Consider the following 16,305-nt stretch of genomic DNA (forward strand, 5'->3'; position numbering starts at 1 on the left):
GGTCAATGATTTCCAGGAGTTTTGCTGTAACTACTAGGAAAAAACACTCCTCCCACTGAGTTGCTAAACTGCTAGGGTGAAAACCCGGAGCCATCGTGGGCTATCATGAAAGGAGAATTTAGTTTACAATGAAACTAGCAGAAGTAACAATGATGGAGAAAAACTAGTATTTGAAGGCATCTTTTAAGTGTCAGGATCCAGTTACAGCTGAGGACCAGCTATACCTCACTTTTTCAATTATGTAAGTAAATCTACCTGGCAGACAATTTTTAAATTGGCCCTTAATAATCCAGTTTTAGCAATCCAACTTTAGGTAGTCAGCAACAATCCAACTTTCTGGTTTACATTCCTTTGTGTTATCCCTTCCCCTTGAGTGTGGGCTAATAACTTCTAAAGAAACAGAACAGAGGAGTGATTAAGTTAAAGATTGTGACTTCTGTCTTACTGGCATATTCTGTTGCCATCTACCCTTGCACATTTTGAAGAAGCAAGCTGTCACGTGGGTAAGGTCAAGCAGTGAGGAACTAGGTGAATCTTTGGGCAAGAGCAAGGGAGAAAGTGAAGCATTCAACCCAGGGAGCTGAAATATTGCCATCAACCACTGAGTTTTCCCAGAATGTTGCCTCAGGCAGCCCAACCCTTCCACAGCCGCTTGGCGAGAACCTAATCGCCTACACCTGACAGTGCTTCTAGGGCAGCCGCCTTGCATGGGGACTCGGGGTGGGGTAGCGAGAGGTGATCTTCGGTGAGACTTGGGATTTTCTTGCAAAGCTACGTGAGCCAGATCCTGTACTGACAATTCTGAGAAAAGGACTCTCGGGGAACCAGGATACCCAGGTGTTCCTCATCCCAGGACTCTCACGGGCTTTTGTAGAACTCCCGAGATCCCGCGAGATTGGGCTTCTTTTGAAAACTACACCGGGCAGCGTCTTGGTTTATTAGCCCTGTCCCTGATGTTCAACTCATTCCAGATTATCCTCTTCCTGATCCTTCATCTGCACGCGGGATCCTTCAGCGTTCTTGCCTTTGGAAGAGCCTTACACTGGGCTGACACCCTGGTTGCAGTACTGTGAAAGATGAGGAAAGCAGAGGACCAGGTATGCTGTGCTCAGATTCCAGACCTACAGAAACTCTGAGATCATAAATGGGCAAGTTTTTTTTTTAAGCAGGCAAATTAGGGTCCATCGGTTATATAGTAATAGATGGCTAATACAACCCATGTAAATCACTTGGAAATTGGATTTCTGACTCTAGCGTCCAAAAGATTCCTGACAACCAACCTAGGAAATACTTTTTCATGGGTAAGAAAGCAGCAAGATTGATTAGCATTAAGATGAACTTTCAGTAACAAATCTAATGGCCTTGTAACTGTCCAAATAAGGGGCACAGCATGAACTCTTTACCAGCGTGCTTTTCCCCCTGTTCTTCATTTTAACCACAAAGGAGATAATCTTTAGACACAGAAGGTCTAAAAAAAGTTTCAGAATAGCTTGAATGCACTTAACCGTTAAGTAAAAAAACTTTCTAGAAATGTGTGGGAACTAGCAAAGATGAGAGACTCTCCTAGAAGAGGAGGGAAAAAAAGAGTAGAAGAAAAAAAGAGAGTAAGTTTTAGAGATAGAAAATGGAAATTTGAGGTTTTTTCCTTACAGAATCAGAAAATTGCTACATAATAGACTGAAAATAACTTGTTTGATGTTAGGGACCTTTGATGTAGGGAACATTTATCAAAAGACTGAGTACAAATGACAAGAGAAACAGTACCTCAGCTGAAACATATAGATGAAGCAAATGTTTAATTATCAACAAGGTATACATCATATTTCAAGTCTTTACCACCGAAAGGGACCTTAGAAATGTTTTAATAGAATCTAATTCATGTTAAAGATGAGGAAACTATGCCCAGAACAGTTATATTACTTTCTAAAGATCAAGCAATGAGTAAATACAGAGCAAGGATTGCTTTTATATCTTTAACTGACTCATCCATTTCTTTTAGAAATCATTACAACTGTATATTGTAGATATTTATAATTTACAGAGTCCTGGGAGGATTGAAGATCTCCAAAATTCTCCCATCACATTCTAGTATTTGTCCTAACAAACTGCCTTGAAATAAATCTAAAGGAAGAACTTTAATTCTTCATTTCACCCTAACCTGCCATTGGACCAACCCCATCACCTAGCTCTGGAATTCAGTTTGGAAGCACTGATAGCACAATAACAGTTGTTTATAATTGGTCCATTCTGACTGGTCAGGGCCCACACCATACTGGTTATTAGAAAAATATTTAAAATATTATCCTTGACTTCATCCCTGCATGTCTCAGTCATTACAAGAAGCCCTAAAGCTCAGGTCATCTCTCAGGCCTCAGATTCTCTTCTTTAGAAGGCTCTGAGTAGAGCCTAATCTGACCCAATTTATTACTTCTCCATGACTACAGAAACCTGGAACTCATAGCCTGCCTTTTAGTAAAATCACCTTTCTTCCAAATTTCTCCACTTAGGTTTCTTAACTTCTTTAATTCTTATCTGGATGGCAATGAAAACTTCATTTTTGCTTCTCTCTACTCCAACTAGATCATTATTCCTACCTTTTCAAAAAGATCAAATCAAATCATCTAGCTACTCTAAAGCACATGCCATCAGATAATAGCATCCTCCTCCCCACGTAGTAGTCATGTCATCCTCCTAATCATTTTCCTCACTGAAGCCCTACTGGATCCCATTCTCTCTCCTTTATTTAAAACTTTTGTTCCTGTAATTATCCCTTAGCTTTCCTGAAGCATGATCACTCTCTTTCTCTTTCTCTCTCCTAGATCATCCCCATTAGTATGCAAGCAAGCTGAAAGAACTCCAGCTGAAAAAAAAAAAAAAAAAAAAGCTTGGCTCCATATTCTAGGCACCATTTATCAGTCACTATTATTTCTAACTCCTTTAAAACTCCTTAGAAGAGTTGTCTATATACTCTGTCTCATTGTCCTCGCTTCTCTTTCTCGCTTCACTCCAGAAAAGCTCTCATCCCCAAAACACTTCTCAAGCTGCACTCATCAAGGTCACTGTACTCTTCCATATTGCCTAATCCAACAGTGAAGCCTTGCCTTTATTTTACTCTGTCAATAGCATCAGACATTGTTGATTACCCTCTCCATTTTGAAAAACTTTCTTCAGTGGGCTTCTAAAACAACATAGTTTCTTGATTTTTCTCCAACTTCACGGCCAACTCCTTTTCAGTCACATTTCCCCAGTCCCTTTCCTCTTACCTAAACTTAGTGTGTTCGTGGCTTCCTTCCTGTCTCTTCTCTCCTGACATTCACTTCACAGGAAATTTCATCCATTCCTATTGCCTTACATGACATTTGCAACTAAACAACTCATCAAAATACATTTCCAGCCTGAACTCTCCTCTGAATCCGAGACATGTATATTCGGCCGAATTCTAATCACATTTTACTTTACATTCTAAATTTAACAAAATACTCAAAATCAACTATTAATTTCTTCCACTTCATATCTGCATACACTCCTTTCCATCTTAGTAAATAGCACCATAACAGCATAGGCAGTTATGAGGTGTTCAAATTTTATAAATTCATGTAAGTCAAGAGTACTACCTAGGTCAGCTATTGTATGCTGCTTCATTTGCATACAAAAAGCAAGTGAGCAAAGAGAGCAGTTTAGTAGCTAAGAACCAAAAAGTGGTTCAATTTTTACTGAACACTTCTACTTCCATCTCTGATGCAGCTTCCAACATGGATTGATTTACCTTCCTACAAAGAAGTATAATAGCTAGATACAGGTTTTAAAATAGCAGCTTGAAAGTATTGGAGATGAATGTAGTCAGGACTTGAGGATGCCAGGAAGAGGAGAAATGCATTGGGTGAGCCTGAATTTATTGTAGTCTTCTCTTTCAGGCATTTGCTGAATTAAAGTGTAGGATGTTGAAGTCAAACCGGTAGTTGGTGGCAACTCACTTGCTGGGGAGATAAAAATTAGAATTTAGGACTATCAAGAGTGTAGTATTCAATAAGCCAGGGTTCCCCCAAAAAAGTGAACTCCCAGGGAAATAAACCTGAATTTCTATATGCAATATCTCCTCAAATCACTTGCCAGATTCTGAGCTGTGAATCTGCAGTCAACAAATCAAGCAACTAAATTGAGATCTTGGCAGTCACAGAGCTATAGAGACAAAATTGAAATTCAGTGCTAGTCAAGAAGGTGGGGTTCTTGTAATCACTCCATGCTCTTCATTGAGACCCTGAAGGGCTAAGTCCCCAAATCCAGCTCCACCTGAACAACAGAATATGCACATACAGTATATGCCTGCCGGAAGAAAATCAAGTCCTCTCTATAGGAAGAGATCCTTAAAGAGCCTCCATGATTTGTCCAGACAATGGCTGGCAGTCAATAAAAATACTATCACGAAGCCCAGAAAGCAAGATATAAAAGGACTAGAAACTAAGAGAAAAATATAACAGGAAGGTGACTGAGGTATTGAAGTCATCAGATTAAAAACTTTAAACAGATAGGATTGTTATACTCAAAATAGACAAAAAGATGGAAAAATTTCAACAGAGAACCTGATTCTATATAAGACTATCAAATGGACATTCTAGTAAAGAAGCAGACAATAACTAAAATTAATTTAGTAGAGTTAAACTAGAGGAAGAAGATGCTATAGAAGTGGAGTCCTATACTAGAGGATAAGTGAATAGAAAACAGACACATTAAAGTACAACTAGGAAAAAATAAAGAAAAGCTAAAGAGGACAAACTTTAAATCTTGAAAAACTCTAACATGCATGTATTTAGTGATCAGAAGAAAAGAAAGAATAAATTAGATGAAAAGTTTTTAAAAATATCAGTAATATTTTTAAATTAATGAAATATTATTAAGCAACAGATTCAAGAAACTCTACTTATGACAAGTAGGATAAACACCTTTGGGCAAATAATAGTAAAACCGACAAAAAACTAAGACAGAAATTTTTAAAAGCAACTGGAGAAGGACAGCATCACCTTAAAAGTAGGAAAGTATGGAATACAGAGGATGATGGAAAACCATGTTTAAAGTGATAAAAGAAAAATAATTACCAACTTAGAAATTTTTCCTAAGAGAACATGACTTTCAGAATGAACCTTCATGTATTTGTGTTGAGAATGTGCAACCATTATGGAAAACTGTATGGAGACTCCTCAAAAAATTAAAAATGGAGCTTATGATCCAGTATTCCTACTTATGGGTATTTGTCCTAAGAAACTGAAATCAGAATCTCAAAGAGATGCCTGCACTTCCATTTTTACTGCAGCATTATTCACATAAGCCAAGAGAAAATGGAAATAACTTAAATGTCCATCAATTCATAAGAGATAAATAAAATGTAGTATATACACATAATGGAACACTATTCAGTCTTAAAAAAGGAAATGCTGCCATTTTCAACAAATGGCTGAACCTGGAGAACATTATGCTATGTGAAATAACCCAAGCACAGAAAGATAAATACTATATGATCTTACATGTGGAATCTAAAATAGTCAAAGTGATAAAAGTAGAGAGTAGAATGGTGGTTGCCAGATGCTGGTGAAGGGGGAAAAGGAAAGATGATGGTCAAAATGTACAAAGTTTCACTTACACAAATAAGTAAGTTCTGGAGATCTATATAGCTTAGTGCCTATAGCTAACAATACTGATTACACACTAAAATTTTCCTCAGAAAGTAGATATTACATTAAGTATTTTTACCAAAAATAAGTATAATAAAGTGGTAGGGAACTTTGGGAGGCAGTGGATAGGTTCGTGGCTTTGATGATGTTGATAGTTTCATGAGTGTAAACTTACCCCCAAACTCATTGAGTTGTATACATTAAATCTGAACAGTTTATTACATGTCAGTTATACCTCAATTAAGTGACTTATTTTTAAACTTTTTTTTAAAAAGAGAGATTTAAGTGATCCTCTGACAAACCAAAGCTAAGAGAATTCACTGTAGGAGGCCTGACTAAAAGAGGTACAAAAAGAAGTTTTTCAGGATAAAAGCAAGTGATGCTAGTTTGAAGCACAGGTAATACAGCAAGGAAAGAAGACCATAACACATCAAAACGTGTGAATAAATATAAGTGAAATCCTGATTATTTAAAAAGATAATACTATCATGTGACTTTAAAATACATAGATAATTAAAATATTAGACAACAGTATCCAAAAGGCTGTTGGTGGGAGGAGTGAGAAACAGAATTAAAACATTCTAGGTCCAGTTTATGTCCAGAAACTAGAAACAAACAGACAGAAGATTATTTAAGGTGAATTCTAATAGCTTAAGAATGCTTGTGGTAAAGTCAATGATAATCACTAAAATAATAATAAAAAAGAATCCTAATAGAAGCAGGAAATGGAATAAGGGGAAAAAACTTGACTAAAGCAAGAAAAGATGAAAAAGGAAAGGAAATGGAATAAAAACAGATGACATATATATTGAAATGGTAGATTTAAACTCAAATCTTTAGTCTCTTGAAAATTTTCAAATGTTTTCCAATTCATAACTCCCAGTCAAGTCCTTACTATCCTCTTTTTATATTGGTCTCTCTGTTTCCTCACACACCCTGCCACTGATCTCAGACTCTTAGCTCCCTCTACCTCTAAACCATGTCTCTAACAGATTCCCTTCTGCAGTTTTGATTCATGAGCAGAAGCTAAATAATATATGAACAGATATAACACAAAAACGCTGTATTTGTAGAAGTGCAGAAGAAAAAAGAAAACATTCACAACTGTACTCCCCCGTTATCCCCCCTCCCTCTATGATATAGGTTAATATTCCATTCTTGTTTCCTTTAGGAAAAGTCACCTGTCCCATGGTCAGTGCTTAGATTTGGTCAACGAAAGAGAATTCTCTCTCTGAACCAACAAGTAAGACTTTTCCCTCCTTTTGGGGGGCATGGTGGATGGGGGATGGCTGCAAATATTTATAATGCAATATTTATTCTTGTCCTATTTACATATCCTCTTTCTCATTCCTAGTCTCCAAAGTCCGCTTCTGCATTCCCAATACCATTAACTTAAGCAGTATAGCAAATTCATTGAATTTTATAGGTGAAAAGGGAAAGGGAGATGCTCTTTATGCTGAAAAAAAAAAAGTAGAACTAGAAGGATTCAGTATATGAAGTAATTTTTATGTTCTCTAACTTACTCCTTCCAAAAAGCATTAACCTTCCAATCAAACACCTTGGGTGAGACTCTGGACTTTGCCAGTCACCTAGCTGTATGACATTTGTGCACATTTCTGAGCCTTGCTTTCTTCATCTGTAAAATGGAGACAATGAAACAATTGAGATGAAGATTAGAAAAGATCTGTAAAATACTGTTCTTACATTGTAATGTATGTCCAGTAAATGTTAGCTCCTCCTCCTCTGCATAGGTTGGTCAGTACTTGAAGTAAATGGATGTGATTTTTAAAATTCATTTGTGAGGTCCAGGCTAGCAAAGCTCACATGATCCTCTGCCTCTCCTCCATCTGTCTGCCAACTGACATTCTTTGTTGCTAATCTAAGACCAAGCCATATGTTCTCCGTATGGGAGACTCTTTCCTGCCCAGGTGGGGAAGCAGACACAATGATCTAATAAGTCTTTGCTGTCTCACTAGGGCAAGTCTTGGGAAAACTTCCAAACATTGAGAGGTTCTGGTGAGACACCACAAATTTGGGTGACTATGTTGTTCATCAAAAAACCTTTTTTTTTTTACTTTCTTTTTTCCTCTCAAGATCCCCAAACCATGTTTCAATTCTGTCATTACCTGTTTCCTTGTCTCTGTTTAGTCTAGCAGACAGGTCATGACTCTGAAAAAGATTTCAACATAGGATGTCTGTGTGGTGTCAAGGACGATATAGATGAAAAGTATATTTTTAAGAGCCAGGGGACTGAGTTAAGAGTCAGGCTCTGTTCTGCAAATCCCAAACCTGCAGCATCCAGCCAAAGGAAATATGCCACTTTGAAAGGGAGGTAAAACATACTCTTAGAGACAGTGCTACTGGGTGGTTAGAATTTAATGTCACAATGTTCTTCTAGAAGTAAAATGTATGATCAGAAGTTCAAAAAGGGAACCAGGAAAAAACAAAACAAAACAACAACAAAAAAAAACACCATAGTAGTGGAAAGTGCAGAAGGATATGCAGAAGGAAAATGAAATGATATTCAGAATTGCATAAAAAGAGAAAATAGCAAATTGAGAAATCATTTCCCATTTAATAATGCTCTTCTTCACTGGGTCTAAATAAAATAACACAACCCCTGAACGTTAACATGACAACAGATTGCAAAAGAAATCTGAGACTCCTTTGCTATTTTGACAGTTTGACAATGAGGCTTTCACTTTATATTTGCTTATTTTGAGCTAGTTTTTAAAAATATGGGAAAACTCTTAATCCTATGAAGTTAATTTTATTAATAGCTAAATTCAGCAAAATTGGAATATTAACCTTCAAAGCCATTACTTTCAGAATTAACACATAGGTTTGAGTAACTAAATTGCCTCCTCCTTCTATACAGTTGCCTTCTACTTTCCAAATTTTTAACTTAATTCACATTGTTGGAGCCCACACATATGACTTAGGTAAACTTCTTAAAATCCCTGAACCTCAATTTCTACATCCACAACATAGCAATTAAAATCTCTGCCAGCTAGTTGTCTCATAGGGAGTGTAATATTAAGGCATTTTTACAAGGTGTTTTACCTCTTATGAGGAATTACACTGAGACATTTATTATCATATGGAACAAGTAGGGATTTATATATTATTCATTTAATTGGTTCCCTGCAAAGGATTTCAGGCCTGACCTCAAACCATGTGACCTGCGTATGGTTTTGCAACGTGGTTTGGATCTCTGTGCTATATGCCAACTGATCAGTATACCATCATAAATTATATTTCTAAGATAAATGACTTCTCCAGAAAGAACTGGAAAACAGGCTCAGTTTTCTCACTATAACTCAACACAATCTTTACTCTTCTACTTGCATGAACATGTTGAGATGTTTCCCATCATTTTTTCCAGCTCTCCACCACACACTAGTTCGCACTTTGCCACCACTTGAAAGAAATATACAGTGAACAAGAGTATATAATTAGTGTTTATGCTATATCTAGCCCATCTTGATGCTACTCACAGGTAGAGATAGACAGTATACATTTGAAACTTGCAGTGCATCCGGAAAGTGTGCATGGATCTCAATACTTTTCATTTACGCATCTCCAAAAAGAATTCAATAGAGGGTATCTGTGGTGATTCATACCTCCAAATTTATCTGAGTCTCTGTTCTTTAAACATTAATACAACTATTCACAAATGTAATAAAAATTACTTCTACATTAAATAGGGAGCTCAGTGTATTTACCTTGTACATGAACTTGCTTAGTTCTACCCACCAGGTCTCTACAAAGATAAAAAAAAAAAAAAATGAGGAGAGAGATCTGATATTACATTCAAGTACTTTATTTCTTTCTCAAATTAGTTCTCCTTTTGGAAGATAATGCTGGATAGTTATCCATGTAATACTTTCATTATAACAGAATGGAGAAGAATTGCATTAGCCTCAAAAGAGATATGAACTGGAAAGGTCATTTTTGTGATAATGGAATTCATCAAGGAGACAGAGCAGACACTAGGAAAGATTCACAAAAGATGTCATTTTCCCACTCTGTCTGAATTTTTTTTTTCTGATTATCAGAAGACTTAGTTCTTTACAAAAAGTGTATATTTAAAATTCACCTGGTACTATGCTTTTAGTTTATCATTGGTCTCACTAAAAAGACATTAGGCATTTGGGTCTAACTGTGAATTACATTGGGTCATCAAGAGGATGTGAATATTTAACATTTAGTAAAGAGGGTTCTCCATCATGTTTGATTTCTAACCATTTATATTCCAAAAATAGCTTTTCTTTTTCAGAAATGAAAGTCATGCTTGGTGGGAATGTCCCACTCTCTAGGGTTCTAAATTTATCTCAGTTTTTTAGGTACTCCATTTGAGACAAGTCTTTAACTTTGGAGGCATGCATCTCACTTTCAGCTTAGGGAATTTCAAATATTATCAAAAGTAGCTTAAGTACATCTTAAAAAGCTTTTGTGCAGCTCTTATAAATTAATTATCACAAGTACAGGTTTTCATAGTCTTTGGCAGGCAAAGCTCAGCTAAGTTTTATTGAAGACAAAACAATTTATAAATATTTGAGATAGAGTCTCCACTCTTCTCTCCATGTTTCTAACCTGCAAGCAATCTTAGTTCCAACCTCTGTTGAACCTCAGTAGCTGTGTAACCTTGAGAAAAGCTCAGTAGCTGTGTAACCTTGACTCTTTCTTCACCTCTGTGATGAGTGGGATATTCCTGCCATATCTATCATAGAAATTTGAGGTGAGTTATATGAGACAGGATGTGTAAAACTTAATGGCGAAGTGTAAATTGTCGCTTATAAAGTACCATTATTCTTATTTTGTCATTCCTTAAGTAATGCTTTTATCTCCACACAAGCCTAGAAAGCACATGTTTACCTGAAAGACTATACATGTGATAGAAATGAGAACAAAATAGGACGATCAATTAACACAGAACTGGATGAAACAAAAATAATTACATCCTTGATCTTGAGGAAAATTAGGTTTATTTAGAGAGGGGAGATAGATGGAGAGTTTTTTTAAAAAAATTCTAGAGGAAATATCATAGTAGTTTTTAGGACTTTCAAGGTTTTGTATGTCAATTTTGATTTTTTTTTTTTTCAAATGGAGGCCACATGTTTCCTTAATGGTGGTGTGCTCACTCACCTTTAGTTTTGATGAGAGTCATTTGAGGGCTCACAATTCAGAGGAAAGAGACTTTGCAGAAAGAGCTCAGCAAGAACGATAAGACAAGACAAAAGATGTGGTAAAATGAACATGTGGCTGCATAAGAAGGAAAAAAGCCCAAAGTGGTGGTGGCTGTGATCTGAAATGGACAAAAAGAAAAAATAAGCCAAACAACTGTGAACTAGCCAAGATTGATTCAAATTATTCCATGGACCAGCTACAAAAATCCACTATCCTCTAAAGAAAATTTCTTTCAGAAGTCAGAAGCAGGCTGGGGATTAGAGGATCAGTATTTGAAGGGCAGGGAAGAGGGACTCAACAGCAAACAGTGCAACTACAGGATGTTTGCAAGTCAGGGGCTCATAACTTGGGAAATGCCTGCACTTGAAGGAATAAAATGCAGGAAACTTGAAAAGCTGGTGAGTGCCCATAAATATGTGATATTAAAATAGATGTTGAAAAGTTAGGATGCTCCCACACATTTTAAAAATGTTTTATACGAAAGGAAAAGTAAGCATGAAGAAAGAGCTCAGTGGAAGAAAGTGCAAATGTATTAACCATTAGGCCAATAATAGCATCTGGCATTGTCGGCTGTCATGAAACGTCTTGATATATTTCAATGGTTAATGTAAGGATATTACCATGTGATAACTGATGGTTTTATACCACCTTTTGACTAGCCTACAAGTTGCTGAAACAGCAAATCATTTTACAAGCACTCTAACAAGCAAGCAGAAAAATACTTTTCAGTATTGAGATTTTAAGAATAGATGTAGATTACCTTGCTAACCTCCTGGGCCTCATGGTTTGCTGTCAAGACATAGCTGGAAGAGCAAGGAACCATTATGCTTTGGTGAATGTGATAGAGAAGGAGGGGCCCACTAGCAAAAAGAGGGGAAACAGAGGAGATGGTGTGATAGCAATCTACTCATCTTAGTTGCAGAGACAGCATTTTAATGTCCTGACAGTTCCCTATTGCTTGTTAGTCGTTTCATTTGTATTTTTTGACAAGGTTGATATTTAACAGTTGGCATATTATTAGCCAAATATTATATGTAGTAGTAAGAGATAGTCATTGAGAATCATTCTCCAAATATTACTAAATATTAACAAAGTCTTTAATCCAGTGTGGCTAATGATTTATGTTCAAAAAGTTGCACTGTCATGCATTTGCAAGTGAACTTGATGTTCTTTATGAAAAGAATAGGGGTTTTGTTTAACAATTAAATTCAGCCTGGTGTGTTTTACAGAATTAATATTCTGGCTAATAGGATTGCCAAAAGCCATTACCCAAGAGCCATTACAGGGCATGATGAAAGGATACTTTTAAAATACTTGGCCCTATAAGTGAGCATAATTATTGTTTTTACAAATAATGAATTAAGCAGTTATTTTATGAAGTCTTGTCCTCTAAGCAGAAAAAAAATATCTTACGATAAAGTAATAGGAGTCATTACTGTTATTAATCAAAATTGATATTAAATACCTAATGGCAAAAAAATAAAACCCACATCATTTATTTGGTTTCTCCTCTGTGCCATGCATTTAACCTTTTCCTGTAATGTTTTTATTGTTCATAACTACTTTGTGTAGAGGATGTTGCCATCTTTCTACAAATGAGGGAACTAAAATGCAGAGAAGGTAACTGGCCTAATGTCACTTAATTAATGTGGAATTTAAAATCCAGATCTGCCTGAATTCAAAGCTTGAGCTTTTTTTTCTCGTGCTGTAGCAATATGTAGATAGAATAGCTTTCAGAGTTTAACATATTTAGCTTATAAGAACTAGAAAAGCAAAAAACTGAAGTATTATTTTATTCTCACTGTAAGGTTAATCACTTTTGAGAAAACAGAGAGCAGGCTCCTGTAAGATTAGCAGACCTAGAATAACTGCTGCTTCGACTTCACGGACCTTGAATCCCTGGTGCTGCCACACCTATCTCAAAACAAGTGAGACAATCTTGCCATGCCTTGGACCATGCTATCTGGTGGGGCTGGGAACATCAATGTATAAATCCTGAGCCTGCCACTTCCTTTCTTATTTTGGGGGCGGTCAAGAACATGATTTTATTTATTTATTTATTTTTATTGATTTTGATTTACAATGTTATGTTTCAGTGTACAGCACAGTGATTTAGTATTTTTGTGGGTTATTCTCCACTATAAATTATTTCCAGATAATTGCTATAATAACCTGTTCTATATCTTTTGTTACTTATGTATTTTATACAAAGTAGTTTGTATCTCTTAATCACATACCCCTAATTTGTTCCTCCCCATTTCCTTCTCTCTCCTTTCATAACCACAAATTTGTTTTATTTTTATTTATTTATTTTTTAGGGACGCGCTTGTGGCATATGGAAGTTTCCAGGCTACAGGGTCTAAATGGAGCAGCAGCTGCCAGACTACACCACAGCCACAACAACACAGGATCCAAGCCACATCTACAATCTACACTACAGCTCATGGCAATGCCAAATCCTAACCCACTGAGGCCAGGGACTGACCCCATGCCCTCATGTTTACTAGTCGTGTTCATTACTGCTGAGCCACAGTGGGAACTCCCACAAATTTGTTTTAGTATCTATGAGTCTGTTTCTGTTTTGCATAAATGTTCATTTGTATTATTTTTCAGATCTCCCATATAAGTGATAGCATATAATATTTGTCTTTCTCTGACTTATTTTACTAATATAATATACTCTAGGTCCATCCATCATGCTGCAAATGGCAGCATCTCATTCTTTTTAATGGGTAAGTAATATTCCAGTGTGTGTATGTGTATGTGTGTGCACACGCACACACGTGCGTGTCTTCTTTATCCATTCCTCTCTTGGCGGACCCTGAGGTAACTTCTGTGTCTTGCCTGTTGTAGATAGTGCTGCTGTGAACATTGGGGTGCATGTATCTTTTTCAAATAAATGTTTTCATTTTTTTCTGGATATATACCCAGGAGTGGGATTGCTGGATTATGAAGTTGCTCTATTTTTACTTTTTTAAGAAACCTGACTGTGCCAGTTTGCATTCCCACCAAGAGTGTGCTTGGGTTCTCTTTTCTCCACATCCTCTCCAACACTCGTTATTTGTAGACTCTTTGATGATAGCCATTCTGAAAAGTATGAGGTGATATCTCATTGCATTTCTCTAATTGTTAATGATGTTGAGCATCTTTTCATATGCCTGTTGGCTATCTATATGTATTTTTTGGAAAAATATATTTTAAGATCTTTTAATTGGGTTGTTTGTTTTTTTGATATTGAGTTGTGAGTTGTATATGTTTTGGATATTAACCCTTTGTCGGTTACATCATTTGCACATATTTTCCCCCATTCTGTAGGTTTTTTTTTTTTAATTTTGTTGACAGTTTCCTTTAAGTTTTGCTAGAGCCCATTTATTTATTTATTTTTGCTTTTATTTATTTTGCCTCAGGACACTGAGCCAAAAAATATTGCTACAATTTATGTTGAAGAGTGTTTTGCTACAATGTATGTTTAAGAGTGTTTTGCCTTTCTGCCTATGTTTTATTCTAGGAGTTTTATGCTTTCAGATCTTACACTTAAATCTTTAATCCATTTTTAGTTTATCTTTGTACTTTGTGTGAGAAATTGTTCTAACTCTATATACTTATTTAGTTTTCCCAGCACCACTTATTGAAGAGACTGTCTTTTCTCCACTATATATTCTTGCCTCTTTCATCATAGATTAGTTGATCATAGGTACATAGGTTTATTTCTGAGCTTTCTATTCTGTTCTATTGATCTGTGTGTCTGCTTTTGTGCCAGTACCATTCTGTTTTGTTTACAGTAACTTTGTAGTATAGTCTCAAGTGTGGGAGGGTTATACCTCTGGCTTTGTTCTTTTTTCTCAAGATTGCTTTGGCAGTTTGGGGTCTTTTTTGGTTCCATATGTATTTTAGAATTATTTGTTCTGGTTCTGTGAAAAGCAGCATGGGTATTTTAATAAGGATTGCATTAAATCCATAGATTGCTCTGGGTAGTATGAACATTTTTTTTATCTCTTTCAGTCACACCTGTAGCATATAGAAGTTTACAGACCAGGGATCAAATTCAAGCCAGAGCTACAACCTATGCTGCAGCTACAGTAACACTGCATTCTTAACCCACTCTGCTGGCCCAGGATGGAACCTGTGCCCCCACAGAGACAACACCAGATCCTTAACCTACTGCACCACAGCAGAAACTCCAGGATGGACATTTTAACAATACTAATTCGTTCAATCTAAGAGCACAGAATATCCTGGCTCTGCCACTTTCTAGCTATATCTGGGAATACATTACTTAACATCTCTGAATTTCAACATTCACATCAAAATAAAAGGAAAAGTAGCACAGCCTTTCATGGTTGTGATGATTAGGTACATGTATGAAAAGTGCCTCAGCAGTAGTTGGGATGAAATAGGAGAATCATAAACTAGAACTTCTGTTCTTCCTTTGAAGGCTGCAACTCTTTTCAAGGCTGAGGTCCCAGTGCTAAGGAAGTCATGAGCTTGGAATGCCCACTCTGTCTAAAGTATTCTATGTTAGAGCTCACTCAAAAGGAAAAAGGGAGTAAGCCTAAGATGGGACTCCTGTCTTGGAAAATGAGGACAAGCTGGCTAACTTCTTACTAGCCTGGGAAAAGTTGGCAAGTTGATCTGTTAGCTTATGCTGCCCATATAGTAACTGGCTTCCTCCTATGGGGATAGTTGTTTTCTCTCTGAACCAGGTTTTTAGAGACACTCTAGGCAAACTTTCTGATATATCAACAAATCCATCACTGGATTAGTTGTCCCTTTTTGATACTTCAGTTTTCTGAATAATGTAAACTTAATGTGCATGGAAAATATCTGTCTTGTATAAAACCATATCTTCCTGAAGCTCAAAGAATTATCTTTGCTTGAATCTTCTAAAATGTAGATAAGTTCCTATTTCTAAGCCAAAAGTTTGCAAATTAATCTTTCAGGTAATATTTCCCCTGGTAATAGAGGAAATAAGACAATAGGAAAATCAGAATTGCTTTACTCACATTTACTTACAACTTCCCTGAAACTCTCCTTTTCCTTAAGAGTTAGTGTTTATATAAATACTGAGATTAATCTAACAAATCCATTAGATACTCCTGTTGTTATTATCAGCATATGTTTATCCTACAAACAAACCACTTTGGAAAACTAGGAAAAAAGTCTGTAAATAAGAATCATGGTGATGAAAGAAAAACCATTTCAACATAGAAAGTCTATGTCATATTTAAAAGAGGTAGGGGTCACTTGCCAAAGCCGATGCTGAAGTGCACATTCATGAATTACAGGTACTGCATGGAGAACTTAAAACATTGTTATCAGAGGGAAGTAAATGGAATTCTGGTTTTAGGTCTGCCTTCATGGCAGACTACTAAGAAAATCTCCAAATCTCTAAATACCTGACTTTTTTGTCAACTTTAAGAAAGAAGAGTTGGAAGACTGCTGTCTGCCC

At 36.3% G+C, this 16,305-nt stretch overlaps 1 long non-coding RNA gene across 5 annotated transcripts in view; it reads left to right on the top strand.

Moving 5' to 3' along the window:
- LOC110259772 (uncharacterized) overlaps positions 1-16,305 on the top strand; it is an 835,641-nt gene that overhangs the window by 498,996 nt on the left and 320,340 nt on the right. For 3 of the 5 annotated variants that reach the window (XR_014838463.1, XR_014838462.1, XR_014838464.1), the window contains 2 exons: positions 972-1,097; positions 6,838-6,909. The exons of the other annotated variants lie outside the window; for them this stretch is intronic. This is a non-coding gene — a long non-coding RNA (uncharacterized LOC110259772). The remainder of the gene's footprint in view (positions 1-971; positions 1,098-6,837; positions 6,910-16,305) is intronic. 5 annotated transcript variants of the gene reach the window in all.

This window comes from Sus scrofa, chromosome 2 (assembly GCF_054392235.1).
Source record: "Sus scrofa isolate SSC_HxYL_T2T_F1_AM1 chromosome 2, Sscrofa_HxYL_maternal_Yorkshire_Landrace_v2.0, whole genome shotgun sequence".
Taxonomy (NCBI): Eukaryota; Metazoa; Chordata; class Mammalia; order Artiodactyla; family Suidae; genus Sus; species Sus scrofa.